This window comes from Hyaena hyaena, unplaced genomic scaffold (genome assembly GCF_003009895.1).
Source record: "Hyaena hyaena isolate Hyena2069 unplaced genomic scaffold, ASM300989v1 scaffold_715, whole genome shotgun sequence".
NCBI lineage: Eukaryota > Metazoa > Chordata > Mammalia > Carnivora > Hyaenidae > Hyaena > Hyaena hyaena.
The window spans coordinates 748115-766639 of NW_024081352.1; the positions used below are offsets into that span (position 1 = coordinate 748115).

Sequence of the window (18525 nt, forward strand, 5' to 3'; positions counted from 1 at the left end):
AGTATTTCATTTATTTGGTAGTAATGTAAATAGTGTTGTTTTAATTCCAAAATTCAATTTTTTATTGCTAGCATATAAGCAATTGAATTTGTATAATAACAAATATACAGCCTTGCCACTTTGCAGCCTTGATATAATCACTTAGTTTCAGGAACTTTTGTCGATTCTTTAGGATTTTCAATTGACATCCAAATAGATTACAGTTACCAATAGTTATTAAAAGAATTATCTTTATCTTACAATTTTAAAATTATCCAGGTTTATAGGGCACCTGGGTGGCTCAGTCGATTGAGCATCTGATTTCGGCTCAAGTCATGATCTCACAGTTTATGTGTTCAAACCCTGTGTCGGGCTCTATGCTGACAGTTCAGAGACTGGAGCCTGCTTGGATTCTGTGTTTCTCTGTCTCTCTGCCCCTCCCATGATCATGCTTTGTCTCTTTCTGTCAATGATAAACAAACGTTAATTTTTTTAAAATTATCCAGGTTGAATTAGATAAAGAAAACTAGTTCTCAAAACCTTGACTGTAGAGAATCTATTCCCCTCCAACATTATTAAGATCAGGAGTTTGCTTTCATTTTAGGCACGGCTAACCAATTACATAAAAGCAATTTGCCATGTGTGAGGTGATGGTTCTGATACATATTTTCTTTCATACTCATCAAAAGCTTAAGCAAATATGGATGAGAAAAAAAGTGACTGCAAAGACAAAGTTACAATTTCTATCTCAATATCAAGATTAGAGGATTAGGATGAATAATATTTCACTTACTTTTTGGTTGTTAGCTTGAAAAATAGTTTACACAATGGAGAAGTTAAGAGACCCAGGGAGGTTAAAGTCTATAAAGTTTTAGCTCTTTTATCTATCTATCTATCTATCTATCTATCTATAATTTTTTTTTTTGTAATTTACATCCAAGTTAGTTAGCATATAGTGCAACAATAACTTCAGGAGTAGATTCCTTGATGCCTCTCACCCACTTAGCCCATTCCCCCTCCCGCAATCCCTCCAGTATCCGTCTGTTCTCCATATAGAAGAGTCTCTTATGTTTTGTCCCTCTCCCTGTTTTTATATGATTTTTGCTTTCCTTCCCTTATGTTTATCTGTTTTGTATCTTAAAGTCCTCATATGAGTGAAGTTCATATGATATTTGTTTTTCTCTGACTCACTAATTTTGCTTAACATAATAGCCTCTAGATCCATCCACATAGTTGCAAATGGCAAGATTTCATTCTTTTTGATTGCTGAGTAATACTCCATTGTGTATAGATACCACATCTTCTCTATCCATTCATCCATTGATAGACATTTGGGCTCTTTACACAAAATACAGAGCACCTCACAAATTTGTGTGTCATCCTTGCGCAGGAGCCATGCTGATCTTCTCTGTATCGTTCCAATTTTAGTATATGTGCTGCCAAAGTGAGCACTAAAGTTTTAGCTCTTTTAAGAAAGGATTGTGAATGCTTGATACGACATGATTAGGACCTACATTATTATATTTACATTTATATTTGATTTGTCTTGAGGGATATGCATACTGTCACGTTTGCAAATGACATAAGGCATTATGAAACCAAATGTTATTCAGACAAATTACTTATTTTTATGTTTATGATTTATTCTCTTATTTATATCCATGATCTATCCAGCATTTCTGGAGGCCATCATTAATATCATTTAACAGTTTTATGATCGAGAGGCTGGGATAGTGATTACCACTCCCAGGCTTATTCTCCTGTCATCCCTGAAATGCTTATACACAGAACAAAAATCCCACAATCTGATTGCATTCCACACTGTTAGCCCTTACTAATAAGAAGTAAGATTTATTCATTCATTTATTTTTTAATGTTATTAATTTTGAGAGAGAGAGAGAGAAAGAAAGAGAGAGAGTAAGCAGGGCCGGGGAGGGGGGGCAGAGAGGGAAACACAGAATCTGAAGCAGACTCGAGGCTCTGAGCTGTCAGCACAGCACAGACCCCCAACTCAGGGCTCGAACTCACGAGCCATGAAATCATGCCCTGAGCTGAAGTCAGATATTCAACCGACTGAGCCACCCAGGGACCCCAATAAGTAAGATTTATAGAGTACTACAGTGTGCCAAGTGCTAGTGTGTTACAGGCATTAATTCATTAAATTATTACAACCACCCTATGAGGCAACTACCAATGGTATCGTTTATTTTATTCATGAGGTACCTGAAGCACAGAGAGGTTATCATAATGTGTGCAAGGTCACTCAGCTAGCAGTGGGTGCAACCAAGATGTAAACCCAGATGTTCTCTCATCTACTGTGCTACACTGACTTCCAATTAAAGAAGAAGCAAGCAAACTTGTTTAAAAAACCAAGCAAATACTTTCAACTTTCTTTTTTTTTAATTTTTAAATGTTTATTTATTCTTGAGAGATAGAGAGAGACAGAGCATGGGGGGGGGGGGAGCTGAGAGGGGAGGGGGGACACAGAATCTGAAGCAGGCTCCAGGCTCCAAGCTGTCAGCACAGAGCCTGACGCGGGGCTCGAACTCACGGACCATGACCTGAGCCGAAGTCGGATGCTCAACTGACTGAGCCAACCAGGCACCCCACTTTCAACTTTCTTTAAACAAGTTCTTTGTTTCATCGATTAGAATCTTATAGACACTCTAGGCAAAATATAGAAAGAAAATAATTTTATTTATATGCCTTTAAAGTATTCTTTATATTTTATTAGAAATTTAACTTCACTTAATAGAATTTAAATTAAATTTATGATTTAAATGCCCCAAAGGGGATTTATTTTTTTATTTTTTAAAAATATTATTTATTTATTTTGAAAGAGACAGTGGGGGAGGGACAGAGAGAGAGAGAGCGCCAGCTATAGAACCCAACGTGGGGCTTGAACCCACACATGACCTGAGCTGAAATCAAGAGTTGGCCGCTTAACTGACTGAGCCACCCAGGTGCCCCCAAGGGGATTTACTGGTCCCCTAACTGGGGAATCTAGAATGCCTCAGACTTCAGGAACAACTGGATCCAGAGATTCAAATCCTACTCTTAGCTTGGTCTCTACATCTCTCAGATATATTTTCCCTATGCAGTGGGTGAAATGGCCTCCAGTGGTTATGTCTTAGCAGCCTAACAACTCCAATGGAATAATTATATTTCTGTTAATAATGTCTTTAAAGGTTTTTTAAATGCTTGTTTATTTTGAGAGAGTGACAGACAAAGTGTGAGTGGGGGAGAAGCGGAGAATGAGGGAGACAAAGGATCCAAAGCAGGCTCCAGGCTCTGAGCCATCAGCACAGAGCCCGATGTGGGGTTTGAACCCAGGAGCTGCAAGATCAGGACCCAATCAAAAGTTGGACGCTCAACCGACTAAGCCTCGCAGGTGCCCCAATAATTTTTTAAATCAGACTTCAAGAATCAACTTCATCATTTTGGAGGCTTCAGCAAAATTATTCAATTTCCAAACCTGGTAAAATTGAGATGGGCCTCTATGCTGCTGTAAGTTGTTGGGACTTTTAGAGTTTTGACCTCTTTTTGATATTTACTTTGAGTTGGGAATGTAAATTATCTTATTAACATTGCCCATACCTCACACTAATTCGTTTTTGATGAAGAATTAACTTAAAACACTTACACTGAGCTACTCATTCTGATTTTGCTCCCTTAATACACTGCCTCCATGTGTTCTGATTAGTCACCTTCTTGTTCTGACTGAGATGGGAAAATCCTTCTCTAAAGAGTGGAAAAGGTGAACTAGATGTGAGTAAAGTCACTAGCCTAGGTAAGGACTCAACAAGGGCTCACTAACTGACTATATTCTGACAAGTTTCACTTCCTTACAGCCAATTCCTCACTGACAATGTCATGAAGGCCATGGCCGGCTCCCCATGTAATAGGATATTGCTACTCTCTGAAGCTGTAGGGTGTCCTGTTTGATCTCCAAGCGTACACATGGGAGCTTGTTTTCCCTGGTCTTCCAGGTGTCCTAGGTCTCCCCTAGAGCCTAAGCAGTGTCCTAGGAAAGGGCAGACAGGTGTCCTCAAGGGGTAGGTAAATGATGCAAAAACTCCAAGTGTAGCCAGGCTCATGATTCTCCCCCATGCCATAGGAATTTTTTACTCCTAAGGGATGATCGTCAGGTAGGATCTTACAACATGGTTGGTCTTTGCAAATTGTTCTCATTCAGTAGGGCTGGGGTCAGCTCTCTGGCCCAGCATAGCACCTGTACACTGAAACAGCACTTCTGATAGAGGTCCTTTTCTTAGTCTACTTCTTGATACTTTTCTGAAATACATGTACTCTGAGACCTCACCCTAAGATGAGGCCTTATTTAAGCATTTCAAAACTCAAAACTAGTGCAGTGTCCTCTCACTTGGCCCCTTCTCACTTCTCTCTTCTGGATCTGAAGCCACACCTGGTTCCTCTCATACAAAAGCCCCCAATGTTTCTTTTCTTCCACTGGAGAGTTTGATGGCCACTAGTTCAGGAGCCTAGCAACGTGAAAATGTACTGACTCTTCGAAAGAAAAAAACCTCTTACCAATGTAGGTACTTATAGGAGAAGAGAGATTTCCTTCTATCCTGAGAAGTTATTCTCTTTATAAAAGTGAGATAAATGGCTTCACAATTAGGAAAAGTAAAATATTGAGTTAAACATGAGATCTGGACTTTTTGTATCTTCCCTCTCTGTTGTATGGCTATCCAATCTGCTTAGCATGAGGAGGTTGCCAGTGTTTTATCTATACCTTTTTTCAGGGCTAAGCAGAATTGCAAATGGTGCCATGATTTCATCTTCCTTCTGGATCGTTCTTGTCTCATCACTATCCTATAGAACTTTATGGAATGATGGAGATAGTCCATATCTATTGCTATTGAGCCCTTGATACCTGGCTAATGTCATTGAGAAGCTGAGTTTGTAAATTCCTTTCTGATAAATTTAAGTTCAAGTAGTCAAATGTGGCTAATTGTTATCACATTGGGCAACAGAGGCTTAAGTTTTCTGGAGAGCAACTTAATAACATATTAACAATTTAAACATGTTCATATACATATTTCTAGAGATTTTGCTTATTTAGAGCAGTTTTAGGTTCACAATAAAATTGAGTAATTGGTACAGAGATTTCCTACATACCCACCGCCTCCACTTAATATATTTTTTTATTTTCAGCATTATATTCCAGGGTGAAATAGTGAAACGTTCATATGTAAGAATCCCAAGCAGGCTCCATGCTGTCTGTCTGCACAGAGCCTGGTAATGCACGGCTAGAACTCACGAACTGTGAGATCATGACCCGAGCTGAAATCAGGAGTCAGATGCTTAACCGACTGACCCACCTAGGTGCCCGGAGAAGGTGACTTTCTATAATGATGATAACAAATACCATCTTCTAGGGGCCCAGAAGTACACTAAATGTTGTTCAGAGTTTATTGCATTTGCTTTTCACTATGTCTTCCTGCCTCCCCCGCTCATGACGCTCAAGGCGAAGCTGCAATACTAGCACAGCCCCTAATATGCCATGCAGGAAACGTGAAGGCACAGGGCTCAAGAAGTGTTTTCTATGGGAAACTACCCCTCACAGATGCTACCTGAAAAGGACTTGACAGTCGGATATATTTGAGAAATAAGTAATGCTTTTGCCTCTTGGAGTATTGTGATGTATGGTGATTTTATAGGTTCTGAGACTTCTCTGAGATTTTTAAATCCAGACTTTCCCAAATAGCAACCACATTTTTAAAAAAGATAACAACCGTAAGTAGCAAATATCTGTGCGTTTTCTGAAATTCTCTTAATAGGGTCATGGGAGTGATGGTGACTTCTGTTCCATTTTTGAGGTATTTCTAATGAAAGTGGCACAGGCTTGAATGGGTAGAAGTGACAGTAGGAGAAGTTGAAAAATTGTGAAGTGATATAAAGGGTGGAATCAGAAAACAGTGAATCTGTGTTTTCTGGAAGCCTGCATTGTTTAGAAGAGAGTAACTTGCTGAAAATCTAGGTTAAACTCTTGTAAAATTTCAGGGAGTTGATGTGGGGATCATAGTTAGAAAACATATACATAACTATCATTACACTAACATAAACTACTACCTCAGTTCATACTGTTTTGCTTAGTTTTACTCATTCCTAATTAAAATTACCTGTAGTCATTTTGTTTTGTATTTTCCCAATATGCTAAATTTGGTTCTGCAATATTATCTGTCAATGAAAAGGCTTCTGAAATCACTGAAAAAATACATTTAAACAGTTTCTAGTTTTTAATTGCATGATTGGTTTTCAATGATAGTATGGTCATGACCTGAATTTTCTTATCAAGTGCAATGAATCTTCTCTTATGTCTGGTTAATTATTACCATTGGATGAATATCTGTTTAATGTAATGAACCTGAAGTGAGCCTTACAGTTTTATTTAGAGATTGTGATATAAATGGTTCTAGAAGATGATTAAACGGGAAAAAGACACATTCCAGGGATGTCCCTCCCTATCTTGATCCCACCTCGTTTGCACTTGGGCTCTTTATTTAAGTTTCTAATTGTCATCACATTGGAATTTCCCGGAAGCGGCACATGGTCCATTCAATGATACACGCATCACAACTTTAGCAAGAAGCTCCAAGGAAAATATAAATGGCCGGAACGAAGTGAGATGGGGCTTGACGGCACAGGTGCAAAATGTATATGGGGCTGGAGGGGTGGGGTGGGGTGGGTGTCATCACCAGGTGTTGCCTGGTATGGTTCTGGTTTGGGACAAGCATCCCAGATGCGGGAGAGGACTCCCAGGCCCCAGTGAGTGATTGCCTCTGCTGGAAGAGAAAGGATTCGAGAGAGCAGAGGCACAAGTGTTGAAGAGATCTGCTTTCTCTTCCCTTTCCACAGTCAACCCAGATTTCACACCGCACATCTCCTCTTTCCCTTACACTACAGTAAGGGGAAAAAAATTAACTAAGGCTTACTTTTTAATTAAATGTAGTACCACTTAGGACGATGTATGCTAATCTGAGGCCAAATCTGCCGCCCTCAGCTTTACAAGATGCTGGCCCCAGCAGAGGCTGTAAAGCTCTCGATAAGAGAGGCGAGGAGCAAGGTGCAGGTCCCCCAGCGATAACCTCCTGACTCCGATATTATAGGTCTTTCTGCTGGAATTGAGTTCTACATCTTACTCGATGGGTTATTGTCACAGATGAGTAATGAACGCACCCTGCCCGAGTCCCAGGGTGCGGGAGGCAGTCGGCCAGGCCACCGGGAGGCCCAGCTGCGGGCGGCGCGGCGCGCAGATGAAGGGAAGGCAGTTAAAGGCGCAGTGACAGCGGCGACAGCGCGGGCCCCGCCGGGGGAGCCGCCACAGGCTGGCCTGCCGGCCGGGGCAGGGAGCGTGTGCATTAATCACAATGTTCCCCGGGCTAATGGGCAGCGCCGAGAAGGCAGCCGGGACCCCAGAACAAAGGCAGAACATGATGAAGGGCGCACGTCGGCCGGTGGGGAGTTCCCGGGGCTGGGCTGAAGAAGGGGAAATAAATGGCAGTTACCTCCGCGGCAAACCGGGGACGTTAGGCGTGATGAGGTAGCCGGCGAGGGCAGGCTGTTCCGGGGCCTTCCAGCCTTCCTTTGTGAACCTGAATTTGTTTCTTAGGATGTCTGATCGCCTAGCAGCCGCCGAAGGAGTGGCGAAGGGAACGGCATTGCAGGCTTGATAAGGAGCTCTGAATTAGTTTCTGGTTATAATTTTAAAAATCAAGGCTGGGTAATTTCTAGGATATAACACATGACACCATTAAGCATGAATTTAAAATTCTCGTGTGCAATGCATTTATATACTATTCTTTTTTTTTTTAACAAAATATTTATTTATTTATTTATTTATTTATTTATTTATTTATTTAGAGAGAGCTTGCATGCAAGCAGGGAAGGAGCAGAGAGAGAGAGAGAGAGAGAGAGCATCTCAAGCGGGTTCCACACCTAGCATGGAGTGGGACATGGGGCTTGATCCCACAACACTGGGATCACCACTGGAGCTGAAATCAAGACTCAGACCCTCAACGGACTGAGCCTGACCCAGGGTCCTCTATGTATTATTCTTAAAGTTGCCAATTGAATTGAGAACCTGCCCAGTTATCTGCAGTGCGTTTTTTTAATTTTTATTTTTAAAATATTCATTTATTTTTGAGAGAGAGAAAGAGAGACAGAGCATGAGTAGGAAAGGTGCCGAGAGAGAGAGGGAGACACAGGGAGACACAGAATCCAAAGTAAGCTCCAGGCCCTGAGCTGTCAGCACAGAGCTGAATGTGGGGCTTGAACGCAGAGTCAGGAAATCATGACCTGAGCCCAAGTCTTAACTGAATGAGCCATCCAGGCTCCCCTACAGTGAATTCTGATGTTCCACTTAACTACTTCTTCTCTTAAAGTTTGGGTGTGGGGGTGGGGGTGGGGGTGGGGTAATGGGTGGGGGGGGGGGGGAAGAGAACATGCCTCTAGCCAAAGATAGCCAAACTTTAAGAGCAGAAGTTGAAAACATGTGACCTTTCTCTGAGCCTAACATATGCAGTTTTAGGAATGATGATTTAAAAGGAAATAAAACAATTGGCATTTTCTTTTATATTTTTATAGTGATCGTATTGCACCAAATTATAAGATAAAGTGATTTATTTGTAATTCTTTTTATTTGGAAGATTTTTATAATCTGCTTCACATTTAGCAAAATAGTTCTGATGCTTATTTTGAGAAAGGTGTTAACTCAGAAACTCCTGGAAGAAAAGGATGGAGAACATGGAATTAAGTACTAAAAGTTAGAGTAAGTCGGGCACTAGTTCAGGTGGAGGAAAAAATAGGAGAGACAAAGCTCCCCCCTTCAAATCAGGAGCTCCTAAGGGTATCTGGGTTGGGTGATGCAGTGGCTCAAACTTTCTAACTCGCCAGTCTCTTGCAAGAGAGTAGGGGTGGTCCTCGGCATTCCTTTTTCTTTGCAATGATGAAATTGTGTTAGAGCTGCCTAGTGACCTGTTTGTCTCTTGTGATTCAGTTCCTTTTTTTTTTTTAATAACTCACTTCTTTTTTCATTTCTAGTCACTGTGATATGGTAATGTCCTACCTCTGCACTCCCTTATTCCATGCTGATTAGAGAAGAAGCAAGTTAAAGCCATTGAACTCATTGTCAGCCGACCTAGAATCTAGTTCTGCATGGTTACTAATTGTTTGGCCTTTGGCAAGTGGTTTCATCTTGGGGAGTAGAGGGGGCCTCCTTTTCCTCATCTGTAAAATCCACACTTGACAATGGCGTTTCATTGGCTTTACTCCATCCCTGAAAATGCAATTAAACTTCAAAGTCTTCACCTGTCTCTAGTTACCTTTGAACAAGAGATTCAGAAACAGAAATGAAAGGTCTATCATGAATTAGGATACATTGCCTGTTCCAATAGTAAATTTTGCTAAACTCACGTGTATAGTATACGAGATAGAGTACCCTTGTGCCTTTAATGTGGGGAACTCTTAGGGTTTTAGAGAATGACGTGGAACATCCCAGTAGCTGCAAAATTAACACATCAATTACCGTAAGTTATGGTCCCCAATTTGCAGGGCTGTCCTCCTGTGATTTCTTCTCTCAGCCTATCTGTGTGGTTCGGGCTCACTTCTTGACTGCAATCAGATCCTCACCTATCATTATAATAGAGTGTCCCGAGTCCAAAGCACACCCACTTCCCTCAGAATCGTGGTACGTTAGTTAGCACTTGTGCCATGCAAAACCACCCAGGCCCTTGGGGCCGAGTTCTCCTAACTGCCAGGTCATCATTTGGATAAATAGGTTTGGTTCCCATGGTCCTGGAAATAAAAGAGTTGAACCAGAGAACTCATGGCTGCTCTTATTTCAGAAAAACAGTTGACTATCCCATCATTTAGAGTAAATCAACGAGTCCTATTTTGAGCCAGGGAAGAAAAAGATTGAACAAGTACATCATGATTTGGAAAATCAATTCTGTTACTTAACCTTCCACCCACAGCAGTACCCCGAATGAGTCAAATGAGTATTAATGAATGTTTCTCTGAATGTGTGATTCTAATGGATAGGGTCAGTATATTGTGATTTTTTTACACTAATTTTTTCAATTTTACAAATGGCTGAATTAATTTTAAAAATGTACCAAATGCATGGTTCCCAAAAGAGAGGGGGAAAAAATTCTCATTTCAGAAAACTCTGAACATAAGACTGTACATAACCTTAAAAGTTTAAGATATTAGTTTAAGATATTGATGGTAGATAAGAAATCTGAAAGTGTTATTTAGCTACAGAACACATTATGCATATATATATGTGCATATATATATGTATACACACTTCTATATTTCTTTATATATATGGGTGTGTATACACATATATATATTTCTTTCTCCATATTAAAATTTCCCAGGTGGTGTTCATTTTGATTCTTGCAGAAGTATCAAGAAGCAAACTTCACGGTGCACTAAAAACTGATAGAACAGATATAATCACGGAAAGCACAAGCAAGTGTTTATTCCTTGCTCCATAAAGATTATATTGGCAAGAAAAAAACTCTCCTGGAATGGAAATAATAATTCCAGTACTTGCTCTTCTGCAATGGGATTAACTCTTTTTAGAGTTTGCTGTGGCCCATGCCCTTGCACGTTCTAATGCATTTGAATTGCTGCTGAAAAGAAACTAAGTTCTTGTTAGAATTTAAAACACAGGATCCATTTCTGCCTAACAGTCTTGTAGCTGCACATTCCCTGAAGTGTATCCCATCTGCTTTTGGGAGCTCTCATTGCAATATGCAGTGATTGCAGGATAAGCACACCATTTTCCTGTCAATACTTTCCTATTAGCCTCCTGGATCCATACATCATCATCTTGCTGGCCTGCAGTTTGCTTATCTTTGTCTCGGAGGCTGCCTTTGATTTATCTAACACCCAAGCTAATGAGGCATGGAGCCCAGGGTGGCTCCAAGGATAATGCACTCCTGTATAAAAATGCTTAAGGAAGGATCAAGTGCTAATCCATTCTAGACTAAAAGGCCTAGACCTTCAACAAATGTTGTATTTCTTAATCGCTAAACTAAGACTATAATAGCTCCCCCTTAAGCTACTACCATCAGTAAAACCATACACACTAACTACATGCAATTTACCAAAAGAACTGAAAATTGGATTTTAATTTGTGCTTCCAAAAAAAAGGCCAAAAAATAGTTTCTATCTTAGCAACAGTTATTACCATTATTTGACAGCATTCTTATGCAAAAATAAGTTAGCTTTAATATTTAATTTACAGTAATAGTTTTATATTCCCTCGCTGGGACCTATGTTTTTCCAAAGACAAAAATAACAGAAGCTACGATGTTACTGTGGCAAGGATAAATCAAGCCAGCTATTTCAATAATGGAGGTAATTACAAAGTGTACATATCTGAAATGTACGGAGTGGTTAGGGGTTGTTTAATTAACATAAAAATTTCAATATCTTCAGCAAGTGTATTGGTGTCACAAAAGCATTGTTAAAAATGTATCTTAAAATAGTTATGATTTTCACTATTTCAGTTATATGCATTTTTAGCCATATGAACACGTTTTACTGATACACGGTGAATTCTACATCATTGCCAACTCTGTGGCACAGGCTGAAGAAGCTAGTGACTATTTAATTTGGCCCATATAAATAACTAAGCTGGAAACCTACACCCAAAATATTTCTCTTAGAAATAATGTCCAAATAGAATATCTCTACTAAACTATAGGCACAGATAATTCCCAAATATCTACTCCCTCTTCTGTATTTTTTTCAGTGTAAAGGACCCAGTGTCCAGAGGTTTTCTTAAAATGTTTGCCCTTTCTATTGGTCATATACAATGAGCAGTAGAATACGGAAGATTCGTCCTTTTATGCATTTTTGCCAATGGTAGGATTAAAACTATCCTATTTGAAAGCAAATATGGAAGGAAGGAAAGGAAGAGAGAGAGAGAGAGAGAAAGAAGATGTGATAGAGCGAGGAGAGAAGGAAGAAGAGGTGAGAGAGGGCAGGGGAGAGAGAGAAAATGAAAAGAAAAATGCCAGTCTGCAACTAGATCATGGCAGAAGTCCCGGGAGAAGAAAGGGTCACTCAGTATCATGGTGTAACAAGAAAATCCTTCACCCATTGGTTCACTTTATGCCCCTGAGGATCTGACCAAGGTAATAAGTCCCTTTATTGGTCACTAACTGACATTATTGAGAACCAGGGTGGAATTTAATGATGTGACATTATTAGGAATTGTTATTGAGATGTAAATGATCTTTGGTTGGTTTATTTAAGTCACATAGAGAACCTAGTTTAGAATGAAAATTACTTATTGATTATTAGAGCAATTAACAGAATAAATTTTAGTGCTGGTATTAACATTTTCCTAAAGTCCAAAACTATTGTGGCTTAAACTCAGCAGAACACTTAATTGGTCTGGGACTCAAAGATTATCTTCTGTGGGGAGATTTATCCTTAAAGGATTTTTTTTAAAAAAACAGTAAAACAATTGCCAAATCGATTCTAAAATATTTGAGGTTCTCTCATTTTGGCTTTAGCAGGAAGCAAAACAGAAAACAAAATGTCAGTAGAAGATGGAGTTTCATAAACTTACCTGCATAAAGAATGCAATATTCCATTTTCCTCTACAAACAAAACCAACCAACCAAAAACCTTTGAGTGGAATCTGTATTGTAGATTTCTTTTTCCCTTTGCTTTTGTTAACATCTACCAGTCACTCAGCATCAGTCACTGTTATGGGGTTGATTTCCTTTAGCTCTAATTCTTTTATTAGTTTTATTTTAAAGATAGAATCAATTTTTAGAATACAGCTTTTGAGAGAACTGACCATCCTTTCTGTGACTTTCAAGAAGTGAGAATGATGTGTACAGTTTCACATGCAAAGATGTAAAATGAAGTTAATTAGTACATCCTTCAACACCCAATCTTTGAAATTTGCTTGAATTATTTTGATGTCATGGGCAAAAGGTTTTTTGGTTTTGTTATTGTTTTGTACATTTTGTCTTTAACTATATTAGTGCCATCAACCTCATGTCAGTGTGCCTACCTATCCATGGTGATGTGCTGGATACCCTTCAAAAGGAATTCTACTGGGGTGCCTGCGTGGCCCTGGCGATTAAGTGTCTGACCCTTGATTTAGGCGGCTCAGGTTGTGATCCCAGGGTCTGTGAGATCCCAAGATGGAGCCTGGTGTGAGGATCTGCCTGCCCCTCCCCTGCTCCTATGTGCTCCTGTGGGCATGTTTTCTCTCTCTTTCTCTCTCTCAAAATAAATAAATACACTTAAAAATACTTAAAAAGACATTCTAATGGACCTAATCTGTTGACTGATATCATTATTATGTAGAGCCTTAACACAGATGCAAAAACCTGAGTAAGGATTTGGGCTAAATCACTGTATCGGTTTCTTGGGGCTGCAGTAACAAAGTGGTTTAAGATGACATAAATTTATTCTTTAACAGTTCTGGCATCCAGAAGCCCAAAATCAAGATGTCTGCAGGGCTGTGCTCCCTCTGAATTTTCTAGGGAAGAATCCTTCTTTGCCTCTACCTAGTTTTTAGTGGTTTCTGGAAATCTTTGGTATTCCTCGGTTCATAGCTGCATCACTCCAATCTCTGCTTCTACCTTCACATGGCTTTCTCTCGGGTGTCTGTGTCTTTCTTTGTGTTCTGTGTGCTTCTTAGGAGGACATCACTCATTGGATTTGGGGCTTACCTTGTTCCCATACATCCTCATCTTAATTTGAGTACATCTACAAAGACTCCCCTTTCAAATAAATTCACAGGCTTTGGGAATTAGGACTTGATCATATCTTTTGAGGGGTCATGGTTTAATCCATTACAGTCATGTATATAAAGCCATCATTTCTCACCTGGTCCATTAACAACAGCTACTGTTTAGTGAGTGCCTAGCATGTGCCAGACACATTGCAAGCTTTGTAAACCTGTGTAAGAAAGTGCTACAATTCTAATTTGCACATAAAGAAATCAAGCTTTAGATACCTTGCCCAACACCACAAAGCTTGTGCACAAAGGCTGTCTCTAAAGACACAGACAGTATTTAAAGTCAGGTCTTTCCTATTTGGAAGTCCATGTACTTTTCATCTGATGGTTTTTGTGGATCAGAGAACATTAAGCACTTATACTTGGTTTGGTAGTAGATTCAGTCTTTACATAAAAATGACTTAAATATATATGTAAATATTCAGATCTAAGGGAAGAGACCAATATACAGACCAGAATTGTCCTAGATGATGCTGGAATCCTTCAAAATGTCCTCACCTTATCCAAGGAGATCTTAATTTTGTGACTCTGTGTGTGTGTGTGTGTGTGTGTGTGTGTGTGTAATATATGGAGATCACCACATAATATATGAAGGCTCCTCCCAGTTTTCAGTTTTTGTAGTTCCCAAGGCACCATGTATTTTAGGAGAAAAATCTGTTAAAAGACATTATAAAGCAGACCAATGATATTTTTTAAGAAGTCAAAACAACTAAACAGATATCACTTTGGAGAGGTGTTAAGGGGATAATTTTAGATGTGGACACTCTGCTTATGTTAATGCAAGTGTTTTATTTCAAATTACTTTAGTGTAAAGTTTCTAATTCAGCATTGTGCTTGCTGAAGCTTAAAGGACTTTATAAAAACAGAGCTTAATTCTGTCTCTGAGTGAAAAGGGAAGAATGAATCATAAAAATGCTTTTATGTCTTTATTATGCAACTGATAGAGACAATAGATATTCTAATTAGAGTGTGCATTTATTTGGTTATTATTGGTGAAGGTGGGCATTAAAAATTTTATATTTCTTGGCCATTTACAATGATTTTATTTGCCTGTTTATGTCCTTAACTCTTTGTACATGTGTATGTCTGGGAAGGAACTGAACATTTTTTTCTCCTAATGGTTTGCAAGAACTCTTTCTATAGTAAGGATATTAACGATTTGTCAATCATATTTGTTGCTTAATATTTTCCCCTGCCTACCTATTTCTCCTTAACCTTGTTAATAGTGCTTTTCTTTTAACTCTCTTTCCTCTTTTGAATTCTTATGTCACCAAAGTTATTGAGCTGTCTCTTTAAGGGCATCTTTTTAAGGCTGTGTTTTAAAAAACCATCCCATTCCCTCAAAACTGTTTAAGTATTTTCTTAACATTTTAATGATTTTTACTATCATCCTCATAATTATGATTTTGCATTTTTATCCTTAATCCACGTGATAACTTTTAGCCCAAGTTTTAAGTCTTCATTCTCATCAAGACCAGGAAGAAATACTATTCTCCCTAAATTAAGTAGCATCTATGATATGCCAGACTGGAGAAATATGCTCCTTAGAGGGGGTGTGGGGCACTGCATAGTCTCACTGAAGCTCAGGTTCTTCAGCTCACATAAAGTAATAGGAGCTAAAACCCATATGCTGGCAAACTGCTTTCCTCATTCCTGTCTCAGTTTCTCCACTATTGAACTGCAGACTATTGCTCTTGCCTCTAATTCTTCAGAAGCCGTTGGCCATGACATACCTGCTCTTTGATTGTGCCATTCATTAAGATGCTGGACATGCTTAATGCAAAAGATGAGGGGAAATCATGAGTGAGCAACATAACCTGTCTGAGCCTATTTGCTAATCTATAAAGAAGAGATAACAATACTTATTCATTTCGTTGATATGAGAAAATAAATGAGATGATTGATGTAAAGCAAGTAAAAGCATTAAAATTATTGTTAGTGTTATTAGTGTTATTAACTTGTTTCAAGTCTGATCAAAAATTTTGTTTGGGAGAGTTTTATTTTTATTTATTTGTCTGTTTCCTTTTTTTTCTTTTCCTTTCAAATTTTTATTTAAATTCTAGTTAGTTAACATACAGTGTGGGGGAGTCATAAATATCCACTAAGTTAGGGTTTATTTTTGCATTTCAGTTACTTGCAGTTACTTGCAGTAACTCTGCTCCTGTTGAAGCGTTAATATAGTCCATGTGGGCCATTATTTAACCCAGGGATATGTGGATGGCCTCAGAGTAATTAAATAAAGTATCGTGAAAAAACTTAAACTTTTAAAATACTTTTAGGGACTAGCTACTAAATATTATCCTCTAAAAATTGTGGAACAGTAATTAGGAAATGACCTAGATGTGTAAAAACATCACCTAAGGATGCTTAGGGAATTATTGAAAGTGTTTTATTTTGTAATACTTAGTGTTCCACAACAATATTCTTTGCATTCCTATGTTGCAAAAGATATATAATAATGCAGATGGCCTTACAATTTCTACCTTATTCCTTTTTATTTTTTAAGAATCAAATTACACCCTTGAACCAGACTACTTAATCAGCTTCTTAAAGATTAATAACAAAGTAGACAAACGAGGTGGAGAATATAAACTACTGCATTCACTGAAGCATATACAAATTCTTAATTTTAATGGAAATTTCCTTTGAGTCAGCAAAAACGCACTTGGGGCTTTTTTTTCTCCAAATCAATCTGAGCACATCAGGTCAATAGCAGACAATTGAACAACTGTCACTCTCCTGTAACAATATCCATCAGGGAAAAAAAGTGTGATTACAAACTTCTATTGCGCTTCCTTAGTGTTCTATAGCTACAGTTATTATAAAAGGACATAGAGGTGGCAGGGTTATTTACTTATTTACCTTATTTACTCACCAGCCTCATTACCTTTGACAATACTTCAGACCAGAATTGTCTTAGATCATGCCAGAATTCTTTGAAACATACTCACCTTATCCAAGGAGATCTTAATTTTGTGACTCTGTGTGTGTGTGTGTGTGTGTGTGTGTTTCAACCATTGAAGATATGCTTGCTTTCTCTGTATGTTTTTAGATTTTTTTGAGATAGTTTTTCAGACTACATAATATCTATATTAGATAAAAATTGCTCTGTGCTAATCATAGGCATTATTAATTGAAATCCACATGCTTGGTAATGAGCCTGTAGGGTTTGTCTTCCTGCCAGGATAGGGTGGACTCCCTGAACAGAAGATGTCAGACCAATTACAGGGATGCTGTGCTTGCTCTTAGCCAAAAGGCCAAGAAGGAAGGCACCAATTGGCTAGAATTTAGCAGCCAGTCCAATGGTTCGGTGCCTGCTGGATGTAAAGTAATGGACAGGATGTCATGGGGGGGAATCTCAGATAAAGCAGAAGACACACAAGGGCTTTAAAATCTAAGGTGGAGAAGGGCTGTTGAAAATGGAACCAAGCGATAACCCAACTAAGAGAAATGATCAATAAAGGATTGTTTTTAGTGATTAAATGTTGCAAATTAGGTAACTGGTGAGTGTTCTAAACACAACAAAATTTGTGTTACTGAAATTTTTTCTCTGGATCGGTTTTTGCGTTAGGACTAAAGGCTACATTATTTCTGGCCATCTTGGTTACTGTTGATTGCCTGCCCAGAGGCTGCTCCTCTCTTCTTCCTTCCGAACAGAAATTTCTGTTCTGGCCTCCTCTCCTCCCCACAGCCCACATGTCACTTGAGGGGTGCCCTGAGAAGCCAACGGGCTCTTGACACCCCCCTGGTACCCCTTGTTGGTGGGCTCTGGTGGACATGTGACCAAATTGGACCAATCAGATGAAGGGACAGGTTTTTTATTCCACTTTGGAGAGAAGTCACCTTTTTTTTTTCTTTAGCTGGATGTGCTAATAGATGCCTCACACATAACACGTCCAGAAATGGATCTCCTGATCTCTCCAGACTCGCTTCTCCTATCATTTATTAATATTCTGAGTTACTGGCAACTTTGGACTTTTGGGCTTAAAAACTTGGAGTCATCCTTAATACCTTTCTTTCCCCTCACACCTCATGGCCAATTCATTAGCGAATGTTTGGTTCTGGCCACAAAATCACATCAGACCACTTCTTACCCTCACTGCAATGCTCCTGGTGCAGCCTGCCTGCATCTCTCACTTCAATTGTTCTAACACCTCTCACTGCTTGTAATGTCTCCTCTCCCAGACCTTCACGCCATGCTCTTCACAGCACCGCAGCCAAAATCCCCATAGGAATTCTCCAATGGAAGTCTGACCACACCCTTCCATGCTTGGAACATATCAGTGATTCCCAGTGTCACTCAGAGTAAAATCCAAAGTCCTTGGAACATCCTCCAAGGCCCATGCCTGTGTCAGTTATTGTAGCTTCTATTACTCACCCTCTTGCTTCCTCCTCCTCACTAATCCTCAAACACTCTAGGCAATGTTTCTAATCTGAGTCTTTGCACCTGCTGTTCCCTTGGCCTGGCATACTCTCCCCCATGGTGCCCGCATGACGGACTCCCTCCCCACTCTACGGGTTTTTACCAAAGGGTCATCTCAGTGAAATCTTCCCTGGCCACCTATGATCGCAACTCTGGCCCACCTCTGTCATTCTTTATTCCTTTTCCTGTTTGATTTTCTTCCATGGCTCTTATCACTAACATAATCCTACATATTTTGCTGACTTTTATAAACCCTTCATTCTTGCTGTGCACCCTGAGTGTACACTTTAGAGTGTGAACCCCGTAAGGGCTGGGATCTTTG

General features: G+C 39.3%; 1 non-coding gene across 1 annotated transcript; it reads right to left on the bottom strand.

The window, feature by feature from the left end:
- Positions 1-1324: 1324 nt before the first annotated feature.
- Positions 1325-1431, bottom strand: LOC120220668. Its single transcript, XR_005525646.1, has one exon. It is a non-coding gene; the product is annotated as a U6 spliceosomal RNA (small nuclear RNA).
- Positions 1432-18525: the final 17094 nt, after the last annotated feature.